The sequence below is a fragment of the Monodelphis domestica genome, chromosome 8, assembly GCF_027887165.1.
Source record: "Monodelphis domestica isolate mMonDom1 chromosome 8, mMonDom1.pri, whole genome shotgun sequence".
Taxonomy (NCBI): domain Eukaryota; kingdom Metazoa; phylum Chordata; class Mammalia; order Didelphimorphia; family Didelphidae; genus Monodelphis; species Monodelphis domestica.
In genome coordinates, this window is record NC_077234.1 from 154,840,816 (window position 1) to 154,867,667 (window position 26,852).

The window sequence follows — 26,852 nt, forward strand, 5'->3', positions numbered from 1 at the left end:
ACAAACTAAGCAACAGACTGTGTGTGTTTGTCTGTGTGTGTTTTATTGGTGGAATGTCTACATTTTAAGAGACGTAACCAAGCTGGCCAGGGTGAGATGTGGATTTTTTTTTCTTTTAGCCAGTGTACACAGACTATGTAAGGCATAGAGGAATTAAAATATGCCTTAGCAAAAAAAAGTAAACAAAAAACCCCATTGATACCAAAAAGAATCCCAGAGTGCATTGTGGTTCCCAAGATTTTTTCCATGGTTATACAGGCAGTAGGAGGAAGATTGCAGACTCAAGTTTAAATCACAGTTCTACCACTTACTATCCATATGACACTGGGCAATTTATTTAGATTCTCTAATCCTCAGTTTCCTCCTCTGTAAAGTAAGGAAGTCGCACTAAGTGACCTCTAAGTAAGTGTAGGGGTTTGCTAGAGCCAGCTCAAACTAGCTTGGAGCCTTTGTTCATTTTTCTGTGTGAGCATTTACTCTTCAGAAATCTATAGCTACAAAGAAGGGCTTGATGGATCCTTTTGTTCATTGTCTGGGGGATGGATAAAATGTTAATAATGTAAATTGAACTTAAAAGGGTGTCTGGGGCACTTAAAATTTTTTTTGTAGATTTTCTGTTATCCATTTACCAGCATACAGCTGCCTGTAAGGTATCTCCCAGCTTTAAGTCTGTGATCCTACAAGGTCACAACGGCATTCCCATCACTCTCTTCTTGTCTTCTCAGAGCTAGGATACCATGAAAGAAACTCCATCTCCCCTTTGTTCTCCTGTCTTTCTCTCTCTAAAATGTATACAGCCATTCATGTACATATACATCCATAGAGTAAATAAACAAACACATTTTTATATGGCAAATTTTCTCTTTGGCTATATGTAAAAATAAATGTCATGCATATATATATATATATATATATATGTATATGTCCCCCACACACGTACATATAGATATATAAACTCTATCCCTCCCCCCAAACTTCTCTCTTTCTATTTCTCATACTATTCATCCCTAACCCTCTCAGGGGAATACTTTAAATCATAATAAGAAAATAGAGGCCATTTCTATGAGCACCCTTTCTTCCTCTGCTCTGTATCCATATATATAATATATAAAACCAATATGTGTAGACAGTGTACAGTTCCGGGGTGGGTTAACCCTAGGAAGTCCTCTGAGACCCTCCTGGCTGAAAAAGAAGCCTGCAGAAGCAAGGGAGATGTCTCCCTGGGGGCTGTAATAGATCATATTTGGAGGGTATATTTGACGGTAGACTTTTACAGGGCTAAAATAGGAAGTCTAAGACCTGATTATCATAAAAGCCTGGAAGACAGAAGAGGAAAGCAGAAAACTGGCCAAATGGAGAGGATTTGAGACCTATTTAAATTGTAGTGAGTTTAATGAGAAAAGCAATTTTTTTTTTTTGCTAAAGTTATCATTTAAAGTAGCAGAAGGATGAGATTAGAAACAATTAAAGGGGGAAACTGCCTATATGGGAAGGAAAACTGGATTTGTAGTATAAGATGTATGCAAGAGGGATTAAGATATGGAAAGATATTTGGAGTTCAAATCCAGCCTCAAACACCTTCTAGCTGTGTGACTCTGATCAATTCACTTAACCCATTTATCTCTGTTTCCTGGTCTATAAAATGGGAACAATGATAGTAAAGACCTTTTAGAGTTGTTGTTGTTTTGTTTTTGTTTTTGTTTTTTTTTGCAGTTCAAATGAGAGAATAATTGTAAAGTTGTTATAAATAAAAATTAATCTGGAGGCTTATTATCAGATTTATAAGCATTTATTAGTAAAGAGAAAGAAAGAGAGAAATAGGGTGCTGCCTTTCTTAGTTAAAATCCGATCCTCCATTGCAGTCAGTACTTCAAGCTGGGGCTTGTCAAAGATCGCCATATAAGAGGGTTCAAGGAGAGAGAGTCAGCCCAGAGAGAATTAGTCCGGTCCAGAAAAAGACAGTTCCTCTGCTTTCTGAGCTGGCCACACTGAGATCCTGATGCTGGTTGTGCCAGGGTGCAGCGTTTGGGTGTCAGTTACCTGACTCTGATTCCTATGTTGAGTCCCTGGGGTGCACAGGATCAAAGCTGGGATGGAGGTTCCCTAAACAGTGCCTGGCACATTGTAAGCTCTTTAGAAATATCAGCAATTATTATTATTCCAGACTCCTCATTTTGCAGATGAGGAAGTTGAGGCTCAGAAAGTTAATGGCACAAATTTAATTAATTCTGTCAATTATTATTTGAAAACACGGATTTGTATTACTATTTGCACCCAAGCCCTCTGGTACTAGATCCAGTTTTCTTTCTAGAAAAAGAAAGAGTTCTGGCTCTGGGGCCAAGATACCAAGGTTTATATCTTGCTGGTAATATCTACCACCTGTGTGACCCTGGGCAAGTCATCCAACTTCTCTGGACCTCAATTTACTCATTTGCAAAATGAAGATTGGACTATATAACTCCTAACATCCTTTAACTTTAGATTTATGGTCCTGTCTCTGATACCAACTAGTGGTGGGGTGGTTCAGTCATGTCCAACTCTTTTTGACTTCATTTGGTGTTTTCTTGGCAAGGATATGAGATCGGTTCGTCATTTCCTTCTCCAGCTTATTTTACAAACGAGGAAACTGAGGCAAACAGAATTAAGTGACTTGCTGAAGATCACAGCTAATAAGTATCTGAGGCCAGATCTGAACTTGGGAAGATGAGTCTTTCTGACTCCAGGGCCAGCACTCTATCCAGTGCATCACCTAGCTGCCCTTACTAATTGTATAATCTTTTCCAAACTAAAAACTGGAACCTGGTGCCTGTGTCTTCATCTGTAAAATGGGGATAATCATTTGTGCTGCCTACCTCACAGGACTATTATAAGCAAAGCTCTGTTGCATTACAAACACCGAGGTGCTATGCAAAGGTGAGTTATGCTTATTTTATTAGTGCTCACAAGTGTTTCCAAAGTTCTGTGTCTAACTATCTTTTTTTTTTGGCTTTAATAACAAAGAGAATTCTTGACAAGTCCTAGCTGTGTGTTTGCAAGCAAATTGCTTAATCTCAGAAACTGTTTCCTCCTCTATAAAACAGCACTAATATTTACACTACCTCCTACTGTTCATGGCTGTAAAGAGGATAACACTTTGTAAATCTTAATGCACTATATAAATATAAGGCTGTCATTGGGAACAGAATTAGAAAATACTAGACTTAGGACGTACTTCACAGACCATCTAGTCTAATTCTTACCTTGAGCAAGAATCCTTTCTTTGGCAGTCGCAAGAGGTGTTGCTACTCCTTCCACATGAAGGTGGTGGCCCCCTCCATTCCACACTTGGAAAGAGTCAAGAAAGAGGAAGGGTTTGTTTTTCCCCCAAGAGTGCTGAAATTTGCTTGGCTGCAATTTTTATCCATTGCTTCTACAAAACCAAGTAGAACAAATTTAAGCCATTTCCCATGTAATAAAAAATAATAATGATGACAGTTAGTATTTATATAGTACTTTTGAAGATTTATAAAGCACTTTACAAATATAAACTTATTTTATGTTCACAACAACCCTGGAAGGGTAGGTGCTATTATTAACCCCATTTTACAGTTTAGAAAACTAAGAGATAGCAGTTAAGAGACCTGCCCAATGTTACATAGCTAGCAAATATCTGAGTTCAAATTTGAACTCAGGTCTTCCAATCTCTGAGTCTAGTTCCTTATCCAGTATACCACCCAGTTGTCTTGATGTGAGCCCTTCAATACTTGAAGGCAATATATTGTGAAGATGGGATTAACTCTCCCCTTTCTTGGCAATAATACTAGATTGGTTCATCATTTCCTTCTCAAGCTTATTTTACAAATAAGCTGGAAAATGAGCCAATCTAGTATCATTGCCCATTTTTAGATTTAATCACCAGAAGCGTATGCACCCCATTTACATCTGTGACACACATGCGCAAAAGTGGGTGATAAATCAGAAACCACCGACTGCCCCCAGGGCAGTCCTAAACAAAACTATAGATTATAATTTGTCCACGTAAAAGTAGAGGAAGGCACAGGAAGTGAGGCAAAGAAGCATCTTTAAAAGGAGTTACAACTTTCTGTGAGAGGTGAGTTCTTTGTCCTTTGACATTCCAAGTTGGAGCTGAAAGCTGGTGAAGAATCTGATTCATGCACCTGAGACTCTGGACTTGGTGAGACTGTTCTTAAATCTCTCCCTTTTTCACTCCCATGGGTGAGTGAAAAAAAGCTGACCCCTTTCCTGGATTTTCTGGAGGGACTAACCTCAGGAGAGGCCTCCCTCTTGAGAGAGACTTCCTGGATGAAGCCCTTGCTTTATTCATCCCTGGGCCCTCAGCTCAAGGCTGAGGACAAATTAGCCCTGACTGGGTTGAGCCAGGGGCCAAGCAAAATACTTAGTGTGTTGGGTTAGATATCTTACCCTATCCTTTCTCTTTTTCTTACTTTTTTCTTACTTTTTTTCTTACTTTTTTTTCTTACTTTTGCGCTTTTTCCTTTTGTAAATAAATGATCAAAAAAATTCATTTCGGAATTGAGTAATTCCTGGCAACCATACTCTTAAATAATTTAGTCCAAACCCTTTAATTTTAACTCCTTACATTCTGACCCTTATGTTTTGGCGACCACGAAGAAACTCCTTACATCCTGGCCCTTAAAATATATTTATAAAAAAAAATGCCCATTTTTAGATGGCATAAAATATATATATACACACTCCCTTGCCCCTAAGCTTACTTACATGATGTCTCTTCTCTGGTATGATTTTTGAGGCTTTCAATGCTGTAGTCATCCTCTAGATATTCTCTGATCTCTTCATGCTGTAGTACCCACATACACTTTTACTCAAGGAATGGCTACTAGGTCTATAACCCCAAAGAGAACAAAACAAGAAGAAAAGTACCCATCTATACGTAAATATTTATTTATATGCTCTTTTTGTGGTGGCAAAGAATTCGAAACTGAGGGGCTGCCCATCAGTTAGGAAATGGCTGAGTAAGCTGTGATATTCAGATGCAATGGAATATTATTGTGCTATAAGATATAATGAAGGGGATGGTTTTAGAAAAACCTAAGAAAACTTGTAGGTACAGATGCAAGGGGAACAGAACTCAAATAGTTTGATATGGTAACCACAATATTGTAAAGACAATTAACTTTGAAAGACTCAGTAAATCTGAGTAACCACAATTCCAAAGAACTCAAGATGAAACAATGAAAAAGGGATATATACCTCCTGAAAGAGAAGTGACAGACTCATTGCAGATTAAAGCATTCTATCTGTCTGTCTGTCTGTCTCTCTCATTTGCTGGCAGGGATACATGGCTTATGTGAAAATTAGCTTTGTATAACTATAAATATTTGGAGTAGGTTGTGTTACTCTTGCCTTCTAGAAGGGGGAAGGGAAGAAGAAAATTTGGAACTAGGAATAAGATAGAATTAAAAATAAAATAAAAGGTGGCACCTGGGACTAAACAAAGTATTCTATAAACCTGAATTGACTGGTCAGAAAGGAACAAAACTATCACTTTGTGTATCCTGAACACAATTTTTCTTAATTTAACCTTAGGACTGCATTAGCAGCCTTGGCTGCCAGTACCCTATCATTCTGAGGGAACAGTGCACTCAAATCTCTTTCATAGGAACAACTTGGAGCAACTAGCCATGAATTCCCCATCCTGTACTTAGGCAGTTGATTTTTTTTAACCCAAGTATAGGATTTTACATTTATGTCTATAAAATTCAGCCCAATTTCTAGCCTGATCTTTTCAGATCCTGACTTGGTCATTCATAGTGATCTCTCCCAGCCTTATGTCTTCTGCAAATCTGGTTAAGTGTTTCATCAATACCTTTATCTATGTAATTAATAAACATATTAATAGCTCTAGGCTAAGGACTTTGCACAATCTTTGCCTGTAAAGCTGCTAAGTGGTACAGTGATAAAGCACTGACCTGGAATAAGGAAGAACTGAATTCAAATCCAGCTTCTGACACTGTGTGATCTTGGGCAAGACTTAACCTTTATCTTGTCTCCACAGTTTCCTCATCTGTAAAATGGGGATAAAACCATCTATTTCACAGTGTTGTGGTAAAGATCAAATAAGATATTTATAAAGTGTTCAAGTACAATTCCTCACACATGTAGTAGATGCTTAATAAGTGTTTGTTCCCTTCCCTCTTCATACTCCTATGAAAAGATATGAAGGAGAACATGGGAATATTTTCCTAGACAGGCTGGAGTAAGTTATCAGGTAACAACCTGAATTAAAGTGGACTACCAATGTAGCAAGAATACACAATAGAGGCAAGAGTAGTGCAATCCAGGCTACCACCTAGCACAAAAGTAAAGGAATGCCCACAAAGGGCAAAAGGGAAAGGTTTTAAACATGCTTCAATGGGGAGTAATGCTCAGGAGGAGCAACAGCCAGAAGGGTCAAGTTGGCTTGCAAAATAACCAAAGCCTGGGGACATCTGGTCAGAGCAGTGGCTCCAAGGGCTTCAGGGGCAGCAACAGGGAATTTCCCAGAGATATCAAAAGGTCTTCTCCAACTGAGGGGTCAATGAAGTGAGGTAGCCCATTCCAAAGAGTACATTCAACACAGGAGCTTATGAACAATAGTATTAGCTACTCCAGCTCCCCAGAGTTATTCATAGAAAGTGGAAAGTGGGAAGCCATGTTCTGGGGACTCAACCTACTAAATACCCAAGCAAGGGCTGAGAAAGTATGAGTAGAGCCTGTGCTATATCTATAAGATACTCATGTTGATACATGGGAAAGTGCCTGATAATTCTTTTAGGGGAGTAAAATCTCTGGGTTTTTTGTGACCTTTTTTGTAAAAACATTCATAAAATGGAAATCTTTCACTAAGCTTTGGCATCATTTCTGCTTTACATTTATGATTAAGGACTGAAAATGTCAATTGTACAAAAAATCAAGCCATTCTCCAGTTGATAAATGGGCAAGGGACATGAACAGGCAGTTCTCAGCCAAAGAAATCAAAACTATTAACAAGCACATGAAGAAGTGTTCTAAATCTCTTATAATCAGAGAGATGCAAATCAAAACATCTCTGAGGTACCACCTCACACCTAGCAGATTGGCTAACAAGATAGCAGAGGAAAGCTGGAGGGGATGTGGCAAAGTAGGGACATTAATGCATTGCTGGTGGAGTTGTGAATTGATCCAACCATTCTGGAGGACAATTTGGAACTATCCCCAAAGGGCGATAAAAGACTGTCTGCCTTTTGATCCAGCCATAGCACTGCTGGGTCTGTACCCCAAAGAGATAATAAGGAAAAATATTTGTACAAAAATATTCATAGCTGCGCTCTTTGTGTTGGCCAAAAATTGTAAAACGAGGGGTTGTCCTCCAATTGGGGAATGGCTGAACAAACTGTGGTATATGTTGGTGATGGAATACTATTGTGCTCAAAGGAATAACAAAGTGGAGGAATTCCATAGAGACTGGAACAACCTCCAGGAAGTGATGCAGAGTGAAAGGAGCAGAACCAGGAGAACATTGTACACAGAGACAAACACACTGTGGTACAATCGAATGTAATAGACTTCTCCATTAGTGGCGATGCAATGTCCCTGAACAATCTGCAGGGATCTAAAAAACACTATCCACAAGCAGAGGATAAACTGTGGGAGTAAAAACACGGATGAAAAGCAACTACTTGACTACAGGGGTGGAGGGGATATGACTGAGGAGAGACTCTAAATGAACACTCTAGTGCAAATACCAACAACATGGAAATGGGTTCAAATCAAGAACACATGTGATACCCAGTGGAATTGTGTGTGGGCTATGGGAGACGTGGTGGGAGGGGGGCGGGGGGAGGAAAAGAAAATGATCATTTTTTCCAATGAATAATGTTTGGAAATGACCAAATAAAATAATGTTTAAAAAAAAAAGAAAGAAAGAATGCTAGCATGGTATAGTAGAGAGAGCTTTGAAATTAGAGGCAAGAATTTTGGGTCAGATAGTAGACTCCAATACTTATTAGCTGTCACTTAACTCTTTAGGCTTCTGTTTACTTCTCTAAAATGTGGGGATAATAATTATATTACTTACCTCTCATGGCATTTGTGAGGGAAAGCACTTTCTAAATCTTAAGAAACTATATAAATGTGAGATATTATTACATATACATGATGACTGATTAAAATTCGTCTTTAAAAAAAACTGAAAATGAAAAATTCCAGGAAAAAATTAGGAATTTAAACACATTCAACACTTTTAGAGCTTCTAAGACATTTTTCTAATTTAGAAATATAAAAATGCATTTTGAATATAAATTGGTTTCCTCTGAAAATAACTGTTGTTATATTTAGAGATTTCAAGGCCATGGAAAATGGGAAATTTTAGAATTAAAAAATTCTCTCCTCCTTTAGTTTTTGAAATTTTATGTCCAATCTAAAAAGTCTCTAGCCAAAAAAAAAAAAAACTTTTATATTTTCCAATTTTTTTTCTGAATATCCTTAGTTAGAACATGGTATATAGCCTTAATAATCTGATTAATCCACTAGATTTGTCAAATAGTTATAAGGAAATACTCAATGATCAACTTGTTCATTTTAATGCAAATATCTCCACCTTTTAGAGATTAGATAGAGATTCTTTAAAACATTCACTTAGTTTGCCATGTTTTTACTTTATCATAAATCTAATAGCACTTATTAAATACCTGCAACATGCCAGCATTATTTTTATGAAACTTTAGCTTAAACAAATGGGGCATGTATTTTAGCAACTTAACCAGAGAATACTTGATTAATATTGTTATTTTTGTCCTATAGGCTATAGAAAGTAGGTAGGTCTAGTGATAGTCATCTGTCTCATAAAACAATTTTATGCTAGAAGTGAACTCATTCATAATATTTCATTCTTCAGGCCAATTGGAGCTGATAATTCAGAAAGGATGCAGTCCCAATTACATATACTCAAATTCTCTGTAATGACAATAAGTTATTTCACTTATTTTGGTTAAATATTAAAAATGGGTAAGTTCTTTTAAAAGCCAATGCCTTAATGAGAAAATAAACTGTTTCAGGACATTAGGGTGTTCTGAACAAATGAATGATGCACTATAGGTTATCCTAGTGTTTAAATTCATTTAAATTGTCGATAGTCTCATAGTCTCTCAGTAAATATTCTCTGCTCAAATTTAGTAAGTCAAGAAGATGTATAAGCAAAACAAAATTTGACAAAAATCTTAAATGTAAAGGAGAGCCATTTTTCATAAGGAAAAAGGAAAAATGATTAGATCTTAATCATTGGGTTGGGCTAGGGAAAAGCTTTTAGCAAATCCATTTATTACTTCTAGTTGGGGCTGTTTTTAAATCATGACAGAGTACTTGAAATTGTTGCCTCTATTGTTATTGCATTGTGTTTCAAAATCCTTTCAGTACTAAAATAATTCCTACTGAAAGATAAATTCAGATTACTCTTGTCTTTTGAGTTTAGGGGAAATAGGAAGGCTGCACACCACTGCTCCAAACTGATTCATATTCTTAAAATCCCATTGTAATGTAAATAAACACGAGTCCTTTAGCATTTAATGAAATCAATTCCCCTTGACTATTTGACAACAAGGTAAATTAGCTTGCCAGCCACTCTCCTCTCCAATAACTTGTTGATTTGAGAGAACACGTTTTTCAGCCTTGAGCTGCATTATTAGGATGTCAATAGGAATCATCTTGACCTCGACTTGAAGCTAACTGCCATACTACTCATTCAGGAGTGGAATCCCTACCACTGGATTCTGCAGGAGATTGATTTTCTCACGCATGATTCCATCTGCCCTGAGCAATGAAGAAAGACATTTTTATGAGTTTGTGCAAAGAACAAAAGCAGGAATCGAGGGCACAAGTTAACAGAAAATTAGTAAGAACAAGAAATAGTAAGAAAGAAAGAAAGAAATCTAAGGCTGGGTGCATCTTTCCCCTGCTTCTCTGAAGTGGAATTTGAATAGTGGTCCTAGCTTGGATAAACATTTCACAAGACAGTAGGGGAATACCTTGTAGCTAGACTGAGTGGAAGATATCAACTCTGCTGTGGGGACTGGCACAAGGACCCAGTTAGGGATGAGAGAACAGAACATTTGCTCAATGTCTTAAAAGAATTCTTGTCTACATCAGGCAGGAAAGGATAATGTTTAATGTCTCAAAGCTATGTCCTCTGGGGAAGCTAATTCAGACTCTACCTACCCAAGGGAATTGGAGTTAGAAGGGCATGTGTCTGAATTGAGTCAAGGAGAAGGAGCTTTCAAGCTGTACTTGTGCAGAATCATACTCTTCCTCGTTGTTTCTCAAAGCTTTGAGAACTATATAAAGTATTTAGATAGGTCCAGGCTTCCTCTGTGTTTCTCCTGACTACATATGGCAATGGGAAAGGTCAGGAATGAATGGGTACAATGGCATTTATTGATTGTTTAATGGATTTGGGACAACTAGGGGAGGCTTGGTGAGTTGCCCAAATCTCTGCTTATAAAAATGCTATTAAAATATTTATTACATTAATCCTCCAAAGGTAAGGATCAAAGTTTTGTATAGGGTGGGGTAAGGAATGATAGAAGGTGGAAGGAAGGACAGGAAGGTAGAGAGAATGGAGAATCATGATCTACTTTGAAACAAGTAATATATAGGGCACTAGGTCCTTATCTTCAAAGAAAAAGAGATTGACCCTTCTGAGGTGAATAAAAGGAAATTAGTAAGTTTATTTGATAAACATACCAGTTTTTATAATGTTAATACGGAAAAGGCAGTTGCAAGAGAGTTGCTCTATGAAGTTATGAGGAAGAATTTGCATATAACTAAAAAAGAGGAACAACTGATAGAGATCAGTAACCTCCTCCTAGCTTAAACAAGAAAATAATGCAAGACAAATTAATGCACAAAAAAACAGTATTAAGTAATTAGAGACAAATTCATTAGAGTAGACTGAGCTAATCTAGTTCATGTGCAATTGTGATGTCGCTGGTCCTCTTTGAAAACAAAGGACATACAACAACACTACAAAAAATCAATTTGCTCCTTCAGTGCAATACAAATGATTACTTAGAGAACAAGAAAAAATAATGAAAATTCATCCAGATGAACAAAAGGTCAAAATTCTCAAGGGAAATTAAAAAAAAAACTGATGGCAAGGAAAGTAGTCTAGCAGTAAAAGTTCTCAAATGATTTTACAAAGCAATAATCACTAAAATAATTTTGACACTAGTTAAGAAACAGAAAGATCAATTAGTAAAATCGATATGGCACACAATATACAAAAGTGAATACAGTAACCCAGTGTTTTATAAACCAAACTGGAATTATAAATTACCTATATAAGTGAAGTGCACCACAGGTAAGGAAATTAAATTTAGATTTGTGCCACAAACCTGTTTCCAGGAGTTGCTAAGAGATGCTATGTTGAATAAATTGAGTATTTAAATAAATCAAGGTTTGTTTTGTTTTGTTTTTTCTAACTTTGGAAAGTCACTAATAAGAAAGGGAGAAAGGCCTAGGAAGCAAGAAAGGAACAACCAATATAGTTTAGACTTACCAATGAAGGTAGGACTCAAGATGGGCTCTGAAAAACAAGTGAGATTTATACAAATGAGGGGAAAAATGTGAAAGGACATATTTGATTATAATTTTGAGTCTATTATGATACAGATTTTTTTTTTCTGACTGTGGGTTTGACTACATGACTGCTGAAGCCCCTTCAACTCAAATTTGTTTTTGATTCTGTGATTTTGAAGACATTCCAAGTATGGAAATAAGTTTGGAAAGCTTTGAATCACAATGCATGAAATTGACTCCTTGGGTAATGGGGAGCCATTTTAGGCTCTTGAACAGAAATGTGGCATGCTTAAAGTGGTGTTCTAGTGGTCTTGCAGCAATGTGCAGTATAACTTGGAGGAGGAAACTCCAGATGTGGTAAGATCAGATTAAATGTCACTGTATTCGCTAGCTTTATCCTTCTAGTGATGGAATGCATAAAGGCCAGAATGTATACTAAAATATAAATGAAACTTGTATATATAAAAGTACTGCCAAGAATTTATTTACTTGAGAGGGTATTGAAAGATTTGGCCATTAAAGCTCCAATGTAAATAATATGCGGGAATAGAGTATAGGCAAACTCAAAGGCAAAGTCACAGTTAATAATCTATAACTGGGATTTTTTAGTTGAAGATCAGATAGCAGTAGACTGCTGGGAAATACTCCCTGATGACTGGTTTTGTGCTGTAACCTGCTTATATCCACCTTACCAATGCCCTGCCTAGTAGATTACATGTAATTTTTCTTTTTCTCAGATCATGGTATTTTATAAGTTCTATTCAAGTAGAATCATTCAGAATAGTGTTGTTAAACACTTTTCCAAATGAAATCCTGCCCTATCTTCTCTTCCTATTTAGTTCTGGGCCCAGTATACTATCCACGGGTAATGCCTGTCCAAGATGAATTGAGTGGAAGAAATATTGGATTTGGAATCAATCACGAGGAGTCAAAGGACTTTGATTTCAAATTCTGGTGCTGCTCTTTTCTTTTGTGACATTCAACCTTTTTTAGATCTTGGCTCTTCATCGGTTAAAGAAAGGTATTGTACTAGATGACCCCTAAAGTCTCTTCCAGTTCTAAATCAATAATCCTTCAAAATGGCAAGTATCACAGTGAGCTGTTTACCTAACTAGAAAATCTCCAGTCGTCTCCAAATATGGGCTTGAGACCCCTTGAGAGGCTGAAGGACCAGCCCTGGAACCTATTTTCTCCCTTCCCTGACCCCCTACCCATAGAAACTCTGCAGGCAAGTCATCACATCCTGCTATATGCCAGGAGCCAATAAACCCCAACCCAGAAGGTTCACTCCCCCTACCACTCCAGGATAAAAAGCCTGCAAGCCCCAGACTCGGGGCTCCAGCCATTTTTAGAGTGCTGAGCCCAAACTGCAGTTTATTTAATCAACTCCCTCCCCTGTGTTACATTGTTGGTCATTGTTTCATCCTTGGGATCCATTAACTGGACACTTCAAGGCCATGACTCCAAAGGGTATATGCTCAACCAGTAGGAGGATAGGAAAGTGGGAAATATCCCATCCTCACTAAGAGAGCTAACTGGGAGCCATATCTGCAATAAAACCACACCTACTCTTATTACCCAACTTAATCAACACTTTTCTACTTTAGCCCCCTAATCCACGGTGCCAGCTCACGAGCCCCTTCTTCTGAGCTCTACACAATCCCACTGAGGCAATTATGACCTAACCAGCTGTGCAGATTATCACTGGGGAAATTTCTATCCTGATCTCTGCTCAACATATTCCTCCTCTAATAGCCAAGTCACTCCCTCATTTGGAGATATTCAGACAGGATAAGAAAGTCCCCTTAAATTGTGGCCACATTACAAAGCTCACTACAATATCTTCCTCCCCAAAACGGACTCCTCTTTTGAACTTCCCTATCATGATTGATGGTGCCACCATCTAGAATGTTAGTATCTTTGACTTTTCACTCTTCTCTATCCTGCAAAGGCAATGAGTTGCCAAACATTTTCATTTCTGCTTCCATGACACCTCTACATCTCTCCCCCATTTCACAACTCATATAACTATCATTCCAATTCAAGCCCTTCCCATTTCTTCCCCAGACTATGGCAAAAGCCTCTTAATTGGCATGCTATGCTGCCTTAAGTCTTTCCTCTTTCCAATCTTCACAAAACTATCAAAGTGCTTTTCCTGAAGCAGAGGTCTAGTCATGTCCCTCTCCTACTCAATAATTCCAGTGGCTCCCTATGTGACTCTAAGATAATTGCTATTTCATATTTACCTCATCCCTTTAAAATATCTACTTTTATGTATTTATACAGTATATAATTATTATTACAGTAGCACATTATAAAATTTATAAATAAGCAAATATGTATATAATGGGAGCCCATGCTCAAAAAATTGTTGCTGATGGAATACATGATCAAAAAAGTTTGGAGGCCCTCTGCTCTTCATAATGGATGTTTATAGTCTACTTTTGCTTTTTTCAAAAGTAGATGTTTAGGCTTTAGGCGTATCTCTTTCAAATGACTATGGATCTCATCAAAGAAGCTTTTTAAAATATATTCCACAGTTCAATGTAATGCATATTATATAAGGAGGAAATAGAAACACTTAGAAAATCTTGCTAATGTGGAAGACTTCTTCTGTTTGGACTTTCCACAAGATATCCTTTATGACTTTAATGAGCTTTTGTCTTCTGTTTTATGCCTCAGTATTGGTACTCAGCCAAATTACTGAATTAAGTTATGTCAGTAGTTATATCTATGAATAAATAAATAAACATTTTTAAACACCTAGTATGTATAAGTGCTGGAAATTTAAAGACAATCTTGACTTTTAAGATGCTTGGGAGAAACATGTTTGTGATGTATAAAAATAACAAAAATAAATAAACCTATATTGTATATATCTTAAGCAACTACCTAGTATTTTCTTACAAAGATATATAATAATGGAAGGACTTCACTATATTAATGCAATCACAGATGTATTTGTGTATGCATATATGTACATATGTGTATAAAGACATAAAAAAAGAAATTTATACAAATATATGATTACCAACAAGTAACTAGACTAAGTACAGTGATTATAGTTCCATAGGATGTCAGGAAAAGTTGTGTGAAGAAGGTGATTTCTGAGCAATGTGCAGAAAGAAATGAAAAAATGTGAATGTTCCAAAGAGAATTGTTTCTGAATGGGAAAATGGTAACTTTGCAAGTTTTAAGATAGAAACAAAAAGTTTATGCACCTGGGAGTGTGGCTGGAATGATGAACTATAATAGAAGGAGAAATGAAAACAATTAGAAAACACATTATGGAGGCAAATCATTTCAGTTAGTGTTTTGTTTTGTTTTGTTTTGTTTTTAAACATAGAAAGTAATTGATTGTCTAGACATGGCTGGTATTCTCCTATACATGTATAGGAGAAAAGTTCACCTGAATGTCCATAAATGGTTCCTTTACAAAAACATGCAAAAGACATTTTACTAATCTCTGTGAAATTACACTTTAATGAGAACACAAGAATCAGAGTGACCCTAGATCATCATTGGTGAAACTTTTAGAGATCATGTGTCCAAACTGCACCTTCCAGCTGTCTATGAGCCCCCACATTACCCCATACAGCGGAGGGGCTGCTGGACAGAGGGGCAGGACATGTGAACATTGTCCTCAAGCATAGTGGAGAGGAGGAACAAAGCAGCCACCTCAGGCATGCCACGCCTTCTCCAACATGGCCCTAGATCATTCAGTGGTAGACAAGAAGAGAATTCATGGTGCATGAACCATCTCTTATCCCCACCATATAGCTACAGTGTGAGATCTCAGGGTGAGGTCACCCTATCTGATAAGATACCCTTCTTAATTCCCACACTCTAAGAGATGCTGTATAGCCATATTGGTCCAAAGTATCTATAAGTGCAATTTCCTTTATAAAATTGGGTCATTCTCAGAACCTATTTGTGACAATGTCAGATTACCCAAAATAAGTTATGGTCTCCAAGCATCAAGGGCATCTGGGCAACCTACAGTCTATACCTAATTTATGTGCTTCACAACAATATGAAATATTCAATCATCTAATACTTGTTTACTTTATTAAGAAAAACAGTGTCAGTTCTGTTTACTTAAGGAATAAAAAAAATGTTTCCTACCCACCTAAAACTGCTCCCTAATGAACTTTTAAGTAGTTTATTTGTCTTTAGCAACGAATCACTAATAACTTGTTATATTCAATCACGGCTTCACTGTTATTAAAAATCTAAGTTTAAACACAGAAAAAAATTCTTTCATCATTTCACACCTAAATTTATTTCATAAAATTGTTTTTGCCCTTGATTTATCTCTAAAGTAATTAAATAAGGTAAATAATTCATATTTTTCCAAGAAGATATCTCCAAAGATCTTGGATTGGCTATCATGGGAAGAGTGAGTTGTAAATCACCCTCCCACTCTCTAGGTGATCACCCACACCATAACCCTCACTTTGGAGGCCACTGTATGTATCAAAAAAGTACTTATTAAATGCATACCATATTTTAGATAATATAATAGGCCTTGAAGATACAAAGGTAAAAAGGAAATAATCCTTGCCCTCAGAGTTTATTTTTGATGGAAGTCAACATGAACAAAAATCATTATAGCAATGTTTAGAATCTACGATTCTTGTATATAGACTGTGGAAGGTAGGCTTGGCTTTGTGGGGCACTACACTGATAAAATAATCAGACCAAATCAAACCCTTCTCTGCTTCCTGGTTTCCTTATGACCTCATTTTTCATTACAGAGCTCTTAGGTCATCAAGGGATATATTTTGATATTTCATTAATAAAACTGTAGCTTCTCTGATCAATCTGAGAACTTGCCCTACTTAATTAAACCTTACATACCAAATATTCTGGAGGAACTTCTTTTCCTATAAACTATTGCTTATTTCTCATCATATATAAAATTCACTAATTACTTAGGTTTGGAAAATATTACGGTTTTGGTTACAAAATTTATTAGCAGCATAATAAATAATAAAATAAAGACAAAAATATTTACAATGTATTGGTGGTGGCACTCCTAAATATTACTGTCACTGCTAACTTGAATTCTGGGAACATAATCCTATCATTCAGAATTTTAAAGGTAGCAACCAAAGTCTTCCAAGAATATTCAGCAAAAACTCCTTATAATGTTTTTAACAAAAGAAGAGCTAAATTAGTCTCTCAGGAAAGAAGTTCTATTCTACCTTCCCATAGCGCAGTCTGGCTCCAGGCATGACAAGTAAGTGTGCCTACTTCTCAAGATTTGATTCCCTCTTAAAGATGCAGTAACAGCATTGATATTTTCATTGCAAGAGGCTATTGAAGCTGGTATTACATAACTCTATAAAGAGCTTCAAGTGATTGAGGAGGGAGGCAGGATGTCCCAAAAGACAGTGCAGCATCGCCTATCTTATACAAACATTTCTATCCTAGCATCTCCTCATACAAAGGGTGTACTTGGGATGTCAACCAACAAACACCTTACAATATGGCCATCAATACTGGAATTCTGAGCCTCAATTGAAAGCTTAGTTTTGTAGAGATCCATCATCACTTTTGCATTCTTAAGCTTGGCATGGCTGAAAGAAGTTACAAATGTCCATGTTTCAGCAAAGGCAAATGAAGGAAAAGTAGAGCCCTGGGAACTATTGGATGAAAAAATTAAGTGTTATTTTTTCCATTTGGAAATTTCTAGGTTTAGTGTTTAGTTTTACTCTAGACTGAAAAAGGGATATCTTATGTTAAAGTATTTTAGATTGTGAAGTGAATTATTTGTTCACACAGCAAACATATACACAATTGCTAGAGCAGGATTCTATTTGGCAAAACACAAAAGGTCTGGCATCTCCTAGTTTTACAGGCAAAGATTTTCTACATTAAATAAAAGCAATGTTAATTTTTATATTCATGAAGTAGGTGACATGTGAAATTACACTTACCAAATTATAAGCATGTTTTGATTTCTATCACGGGATAATCATAAACTAGTGGGCAAATAAGACCTCCTTCAACAATAGTTAATAAATGACTGAAATGTTTTATTGCACTACATAGGAAATCATGCCAGAAGTGACCCAACCGTGATTTTGCTATTGTTTCTTGGCCTCTAAACCAATTCCACTTCTAAAACTTTACTTTTAAAGGGTTTGGGACCATTTTCTGGTTGAGGAATCAGAGATCAAAGTCCTAAGGTTAACACTGATTGATTTGACGGAAATGAAGTCCTTGGAGTAACATATAAGGATCTGGGAAGCATTTTTTTCTGTTGTTATCCAGTCAGTCTGGAATTTTCTCACCCATCCTCTCCTGTTATACAAATACAAGCCTTGCCCCGGAAGTCCAGCTCACATCCCAAGTACCCCATGAACCCTTCTGCAACTTTCTCAGCCTAAATGAACCTCTGTCGCCTATGAGTTCAACAGCATTTATGCAGGGGCACCAAATTGTATATTTCTATGTTCTGTTCCAAGAGGAGAAATCTCCCAATTACTACATAAGCACTTTGAAGGCAGAAACCATGCCTTATGTTTCTTTGTGTCTTTGTGCCATTTCCTAACAATCTTCTCTAGGAATCATAGAATGCCAGAGTTGGGAGAGACCTCAAAAATCATCTAATCCAGCCCAACAATACTACAGATGAGAACTGTGAGGTTCATAGCGGTTAAATGATGTATCTAAGGTCACCTGGATAGTAAATAGTAGGGGGAAGACCAGGATGTTAAAACAAGTCAAGTAACCTATCTGGGTAGAGAAAGTAGGGCAGCCAAGTGGTACAGTGGATAGAATGCCTGACCTGGAGTCAAAAAAGATTCATTTTCTCTAGTTAAAATCTGGTCTCAGACATGTACTAGCTGGACCTTGGACTAGTCAGGAAGTCAAGAGAGGTAAGAGATATTGTATTAAATGAAACACAAAGAGACACTGCTTTCAGTTTTCCCTTATGTGAAAAAAAAATTCCCTGATGGAACTGAAAAGGGCAGCTTACCAGTGGCTGGTTCAGGACTGGCCACATCCCTGGTGGCTTTTAAAAATCAAAGCTTGCTGGCCCTAGGCATAGGGAATGGAGTCAGAAAGCGTAAACTGTGATCTTTAAGCTACCAGAGGGCAACAATCAGGAGAGGGAAATATATACGCTATGGAGAGGAGTAGGTCCAGAAAGCCAAGATGAGCAAAATGCTCAGGTGAGCACTGGGTGGGGATAGCATGAGCAGAGAAAGGACATCAAGGACCAAAATGAGCGGCAGCATCAGGTGCCTTTGCACCACATAATGCTTCAGTCTCAGTATATTCTAAGTTATTTCCATTCTGCCTACTTAAACCATGTACATTTTTGAAGGAGTGTGCACCAGATTTTTAGAAGCATCGTTTGGTAGCTGCTGTTCTTCCTATAGACGTGGCTCAGTGAATATAACGCTGGTCCTGGAGCCTGGAAGACCTGATTTCAAATCCAGCTTCAGATACTTACTAGCTGTGTGATCCAGGACAAGAAATTCAACCTCTATTTGTCTTAATCCATTAGAGAAGGAAATGGATAACCACTCCAGAAGTTTTGTCAAGAAATCCCCATAAAAATTATTGGTGTGCTATGAAGTTCATGGGATCAAGAAGATTCTGATCATACAGAAAAACAACAATAACAAAAAAAATCTTCCTATGCCAGCTTAATAAATGCTTTTGCTTTACCTAGCTGTATCTGCTAAATCACTATTAAAATAAGCATAGTGAAAGGGTGGAGTCAAAATGCTGGAAGAAGGCAGGAACAACTTGAACTCACCAAAAATTCACCTCCAAAAAATTATTAAAAAATGACTCAAAGTGAATTCTGGAGTGGCAGAATCAACAAAAAGGCAGGATGAAATAATCTTCAATTCCAAGAAAATCTAGAAGGTTGATGGGAAATGTCTATCTCACTTGAGTATGACAGAAGTACAGTCCACACAGAAAGTGTCCAGCAAGCCAGCAGCAGGCTTCCTCCCAGCAAAACCAAGTCAGGTGCTGGTACATACACATAAACACACACACACACACACACACACACACACACACACACACACACACACACACACACCTGAGTATCTAGTGCAGGGGAATAGCCAAGCCCCTCACACCCCCAATACAAGAAGCTTAGAACAATGCCCCTTCCACCGCTGGAGCAGAGCCCAACTCCGGCATAAACTAACAGTCACAAAAAGATTAGAAAAATGAGCAAAACAAAGCAAAACCCTAAACACAGAAAGTTACTATGGTGACAAAGAAGATCAAAACACAAACTCAAAAAGAGCGCAACAATGTCAAAATGGCTACATACAAAGTCTTAAAGGATCTCAAAAATAACTACCTCTCAAGTATGAAAGGTAAAAGAAAAATTGGGGGGAAAGGTGAGAGTGAGGGAAGAGAAGAATGAAAAAAACTCAGCAGCTTGATAAAGCACAAGAAAAAAATTGGAAAAGATGTACAAAAATTCACTGAAAAAACAACTTCTTAAAAAGTAAAATTGGCCACATGGAAAAGAAAGTAGAAAAACTCTATGGATATAATAATTTTTTTAAAAAATGAGAAATGGGCAATTGGAAATTGCTCATGAGACAACAATAAATAAATAATAAAAAATCAAAAGAACAAAAAAATAGAACAAAGTTTGAAATATCTTATTGAAAAAAACAATTGCCCAGGAAAATAGATCCAAAAGAGATAATTTAAGAATTATACTTGAAATCCACAATCAAAAAGATGGTCTAGACATTGTATTTAAAGAAATTATCAAGACAACTGCCCTGATATTCTTGATCAAGAATGTAAAACAGAAATCAGAAGAATCCACTGACCATTTCCTGAAAGAGATCCCAAAATGAAAACTTCTAGGAATGTTATCACCAAAGTCTGGGTTTCCCAGGCCAAGGAGGAACTACTCCAAGTAGCTAGAAAGAAAAAAATAAACTATCATTGGAAAGAATTACACAGGACCTAGTAGCTTCTATATTAAATGATCAAAGGTCTTGGAATATGATATTCTGGCAGCCAAAAGAGCTAGGACTACAATCAAGACAAAATTGAGTATAATCTCTCAGGAGAAAAAAACTTAATGAAATAGAAAATTTTGAAACCTGATCTGGTCTGAAAAGACCAGAACTGAACAGAAAATATGATTTTCAAATACAAAATTCAAGAGAAGAATCAAAAAGATAAATAGGAAAGAGAAAACATAAGGGATCAATAAGGTTAAATTGTTTATATTCCTACCCAGGAAGGTAATACTTATAACCTTAAAAACTTCATCACATGGCATAAGAAGGAATATACATAGACAGAAGGAGCAAGAGTAAGTTGAATATGTTGTTTACAAGAAGCATATTTGAAGCAGAAAGAGACATACATAGTAAAGGTAAAGAACTGGAGCAGGATCTATTATGTTTCAGCTAAAGTTAAAAAAAAAAAAGCAGGAACAACAACCAGAATCTCAGACAAAGCAAAAGCAAAAATAAATTTAACTACCTGCACAATAATTTATCTGTCTCTCACAACTAAATGCAGAAACATCAAATGCATATTTTTCAGATCATAATGCAAAAAAAATTATATTCAATAAAGGGTTATGAAAAGACATAAAAATTTAATTGGAAACTAATCTAGTCTTAAAGAATGAGTCAAAGAATAAATCATAGAAAAAATTTCATGAAAGAGAATGACAGCAATGAGACAACATATAAAAATTTATGAGAAGCATTCAAAGTAGCACTTAAAGATAATTTTATATCTCTAAACACCTACATCAATAAAATAGAAAAGGAGCAGATTAATGAATTGGGCAACCAACTAAAAAAAACTAGGAAAAGAAAAATTAAAAATCCTTAATTAAGCACAAAATTGGAAATCTTGAAAATCAAAGGAGAGATAAATAAAACTGAAAGTAAGAAACCCGTTGAACTAATGAGGTTAGGAGCTTTTTTATGGGGGGAGGAGAAATAGATAAATCATTGGTTAATTTTATTTTAAAAGGAATGATGAAAACCAAATTACCAATAACAAAAATGAAAAGGATAAATTCACCACTAATGAAAAGGCAACTAAAACAATTATTAGGATCTATTTTGCCCAATTATATAAAATTTCTGAGTACAGTATCAGATTAAAATGTAAAGAGAATGTTTAACAAAATAAATTATAATACAACAGAGATAATGTTAATTTGTGGCCTTCTAAGCCAATATGAAGAAAGGAAGAATCCATTTCTATTACTATAGTCAACAGTTACACTATTAATAAAGCCAGCTCTGGGGAGTTTCAGGAAGTCTTAAAATACAATGAAAAGAGAAGAGAAAATGAGTGCTGATATATCATAAGCTTGGCCAGGTACTCCTTTCTGGGTGCTCCTCTTTCTCTCTTATTCATCCCCAACCTATACTCATACCATAGGCTGAAGATTTTCCCAGAAAGGTTTGCTAGAACTCACTTTCTTGGTCTTATGGTAATACTGGTATGAAAAGACTATACCTCTGTTGTTCATAACCATATCTCTGGAAGCTCCACCAGTGTGTTCCCCATTTAAACCAATTGACCAAGATGATACAATTAATTCAATCAAGAATGATTTCCTAAAAAAGGAAGTTATAAGGAAGAATAATCATAACATAATGGTACACCCATAAACATAGGCCACACTCTTCCAAAAATGCACATAGTACCCATGGACAAGAGTGGGTACAAAAACAGAAACCCAATAAGGAGGCATGTGACTAGGGGAACACATGTTCTGGGGCAACTTTAAATTCCAGAAAACTGACCTTGATGCTCCTGATCTCTTTAAGGAATAGACTGCATCAGCTATTACCTGCTAAAAGAGTACACTCCTTTTCTGAGCCTCTCTACTTTCCTCCTGAGGAGTCACTTCTCTGCTGGCTTCTACTTTCAGCAACTGAAGCAGCACTAAGAAAAGACTCTAAGCTTTGTATCTGAAGAGCTTTTGGGATTGGCTTCCTTGCTTAGCTCTATGAAAGTAGCTGTGAGGTCTCTCAGTAAAACATTTCCCTTAAGTGTAGAATCTGCAGAACTCTTCAGGTCTTTGCCTTGTCATTGCTCAGTACAAACAAAGAAGCAGTTTCATATTTCAAGAGTTAAGTGGCAGTACAAAGCAACTCAACCTAGCCTTTCCTTTCCCAACTGGGTCTTCAACTAGCAGAGAACTCTTTTCTGAAATCAGCTCTCTAGAACAGCAGAGTTTTCCTCCAATCAGATTTGATCCCAGCAACAGCTGTATTGGGAAGCCTTCCTTCCTCTGCTCAGCTGTAGGAGGCAAGGTTTGAATGGAAGTAGCTGCTCTTATATTCTTTATTCTCAGTTCTGTTTCCCTCAGCTCTGATTCTGTTTCTCCTATACTCTTCTTTTGCCTTCTGCTTCTGACTCTGGCCTGATTCCTGCTTCAAAGCAGTGTCTACTGACACAAACTGATTCATCTCTATCTAATGGTACCAAGGCAAAAATTCACGTCTGCCATACATGCTGTAGATAGACAATGTGCAATTGTCCTCTAATTACCAAAAACGTTCGAGAAATAGGGTTTTTCTGCATAATCGCTATATGTAAATAAGGTGTCAGGAAACAAAACACTTTGTCATCATCATTATAACAATAATAATTCGAATTTACATGGATCTTTGTAGTTTTTAAAGCCATTTAAATGTTATCTCATTAAATTTTCACAATAACTCTGTGAGGTAGGTACATTTATTATCCCCATTTTACACATGAGGAAACGGAGGCAAGACGAAATGAAACCATTTGCCTAGAATCTCATAGCTTATGTGTCCATAGCAGAATTCAGACTCGTGTCTTTATGACTTCAAGTATTATGCTCTATCCACTGCTCCACCAAGTTGTTTTAAATATTTTTTTTTTTATCTGAGGAGCTGTTTTCTTGAAGACTCTCTCAGAACTGTTTTTGGACAAGCCTTGAAAGGTTACTTTTTCTCCGTGTTTCTTATGAAAATGTGTGTGAGTGTGAGAAAGGGGCAAGCACTTTCTTTCTCTTTCTTCCCTGGACAATACAGAAAGAAATGGGCTTAGGTTAAAAGTTAGATCTCAGAACCTCCTAACAGGAAAGGGTTTTGAAAATCTGGAGGTTGTAAAGGACCTTTCTCTGAAGGTTTTCAGAAAAGGATGTATGTGGCTTTTGGAAGTCTAGCTGTATTATAACACTCTCTTAAGGTCCCTTTCATTCCCCTGATGGCACATAATTCTTATTCCTTGTTCCCCCACCCTGACTCCAAGAACAAAGCAAGCAAAAGTAACTGGACCCCACTGGACACAGAGCCAGTTGTGTTTGTTCTCCCACGTCTATGAAGTGCAGAGAAACTAAGAAAATTCAGTCTTTCTATTCTGTCATTTTCCTGCATACTCTTTTGGGAGCCCCTTGCTTTTGTCCAAAGAGTCCCTGGAATATCTCTTTTTCATCTGAAGTCTTAGGGAAGCGGTGACATTTAGGGGCTAACCAGAGCCTGCCACACGCTCCCACGTGGCCTGCTCTCCCAATCTTCCCGCACTACAACCCCTCCTGGGATCCAGGGTGGCCTGATCCCAGTCTGGGAAAACCAGCCCATCAAGTTGTAACCATATGCAGAGAAGGCAGGTGGAGGGTGGGGCAGCTTGGGAAAGTCCCTCCGTTCTGCCCATTTTCTCTGGAATTCGTCTCCAGTTTCTCCTACTACAATCATTCCTCCTCGCGCTTAATTCGCCTTTCCCTCCTTCAGTCCCAGCCCCTCCCTCTTCCTGGCAGACGTGGAGACCAGAGTCCAGCTGGGAAACTATGGACAAAGTGGACAGATCTCGCTGCTGCTGCTGCTGCAGGGAGCTTTGCCTCTGCCTTCTGATGAATGATGAGTGTGTGTGTGTGTGTGTGTGTGTGTGTGTGTGCGCGGGCGCGGGCGTGTGTGCGTGCGTTTGTGCATGTGTGTGTGTGTGTGTGTGAGTGTGTGTGTGTGTGTGTGTGTGTCCAGAGGAAGAATACACCCTCGTGGCCCCACACTCACCTATAAAGCACAAAGTCCGGAGTTTGGCAGCCTCTGGGAGATTGTCTACCAGCAGAAGGAAGGTGGAAAGAGCGATGGGAAGCTGGCCAACACCTGGGTCCCGAACTATTGGATCTGAGCTAAACCAAGCCCAGAGTGCTCTGACCCGACCCCAAGAGAGCTAAGGGCGAGGGGGCCAGCGCAGACTGGCACCAGCTTCTGACTTAAGGGAGAAATGAGAGAGTGGGTGGCGCTTCTCCACCGTCACCCACCTCCAGCATCTTCCTTATTTCAGGGGGTGGGAAAGACTATGTTCACGGACCCTTGACACCCTCCACTCCCCACTCTACCTCCCCACACATACAGACTTCACATTCCTTTCCTTGGCATTCATTACCTTACAGCCACTTCTGGGAAAAATTGAGTTTGGAAGAGACTTTGAGAAATAATTTTAGCAATCCTCTGTTATGAAATAGATGTGCAAAGAAATCCATTTTCCCAGGCCAGACATAAGGCAAAGTTATATAGTAGCCAGTTTATTTTCAGTGTCTTTTCTATATTCCTTCCTGACTGCCTAATGTAGCCAGTCACCTACTCTACCCCTCAGGCCAAGGGGAGATAAGCATCTTTCTTTTGCCAGAAGCATGTACTGCTCTCATCTTTTTGCATTTCCAGCACTGTACCCAAAGGATTGCAAATAGGAAACTGTTTAAAAAAGACTTTTTATTTGTTTATTTATTTTCTTTCATTTTAGATTTTTAAAATAAGTATTTTCTAAAAAAAAATTATCACAAACATACAAATTTACTCCCCTAACAAGTGAGAGACAATCCAAAATCTTCCCACCTTGTACCCCCTCAGTCTTTCAGGAAGGAAAGAAGATTAGGTTCACAGTTATGCCACTTCCTATAGAGCAAAGCCCCAGTTCCCAGAACCAAACACCCTTTGGGCTTGATTCCCAGGTAATCTGGTTTCTTCAGATTCCCCACCACAGCTTGCTCGCTACAATATTATTGAATTCTAAAAATCACAACCTGCTTAGGGTTTTTCCTTTCCCCATAAAAACGTATTGTAGTGAATCTCCTTCCTTCATTCCTTCATGTCTTACAGCAGAAAGAAGACTATTTTGAAGATAAAATAAAATTATTTTACAGTGTGATTCCAGACAATGTAATAACCCTTGACAAATTAATTCCAAAGTCTGAAAGGGGGAAGAAAAAAATTGCTTTGACACAGCTCTGCCTTTGTCTTCATAGGTTTACAAATTTGGAGCTAGAAAGGATTTTATTGGTTATCTGGACCAAACCATTCATTTTACAGAAAGGGAACTGAGACCCAAAGAGGTTAAGTGATTTGTCCAAGGTCACAAACATAATAAATAAAAGGGCTTTCTCATTCAAAATTAGTATACTTTCAACATTACCATGATACCTTTTTCTCCTAATAAGTTGTTCTTCACCTAACCCTTTCAACTTTCTATCTTCTATTGTTTCTCACTACTTCTCCCTCCCCATTTATATTTTCCTTTTTCCTGTTACTGACTTAATCTTATCATCCCCACCCTGAACCCCCTGTTCAAACCATATATAAATGTAACCTTGGGTGCCTTGTTATGCTCAGGATGTTTATCTTCAGCTCCTTTCACCCTGTCTTAATAACAATATCTGTGTTGTACCATCTAACTCTGGTATTGGTAGATGAGGCAGTGGCATGATTAGAAGGGAACCACTAGACCATAGTTGGCCTCCAAATTTCTTTCTGATTGACCTGCAGAGGAACCTGAATTTCCTGTAATATAATCCGTCTATTGGGCTAAAGCACTGCCTCCAGAAGGACCTTTTTAATATGCAGGTGTGTTATTTGGAAGAAAGTAATATATTTTGGCATTAGCATCTATTAAACATTAGCACACACTAGTTAATAGGATTAGTTGTTACCTAAGAGCTAGGAGGACCCCAAGGGAAAGGTGCACAGGATGGGTAAATGGGTAAATTTTGGTGGCTAGGACTGGATTTGGAAAGTTCTGAAACATAGTATATGTCCATGAAAGGTCGGCTCTTGTAGACCCACAGTTTATAGCCCTGAGAAGAGTGTGGCATTACAATGTCTAGTGCCTTTGGTCCTGTCAAGAGCAACAAGGCAACAAGCCAGCTACTTTATCATTTTTCCCTGTTCCAGCCTTGTTCAGCTCGACAAAGTTAAATTCTTAATGATATGACTAATAAATGTTTGTAGCTTGATTGGTCCATCCATATCTCTTACATAGACTGGAAATAA

The 26,852-nt window shown here is 37.5% G+C and overlaps 1 long non-coding RNA gene across 1 annotated transcript in view; it reads right to left on the bottom strand.

Annotated features, from left to right (window-relative positions):
* LOC103093234 (uncharacterized) overlaps positions 1 to 24,798 on the bottom strand; it is a 436,070-nt gene extending 411,272 nt beyond the window's left edge. The window contains exon 1 of the long non-coding RNA XR_008914051.1: positions 24,597 to 24,798. This is a non-coding gene — a long non-coding RNA (uncharacterized LOC103093234). The remainder of the gene's footprint in view (positions 1 to 24,596) is intronic.
* Positions 24,799 to 26,852: the final 2,054 nt, after the last annotated feature.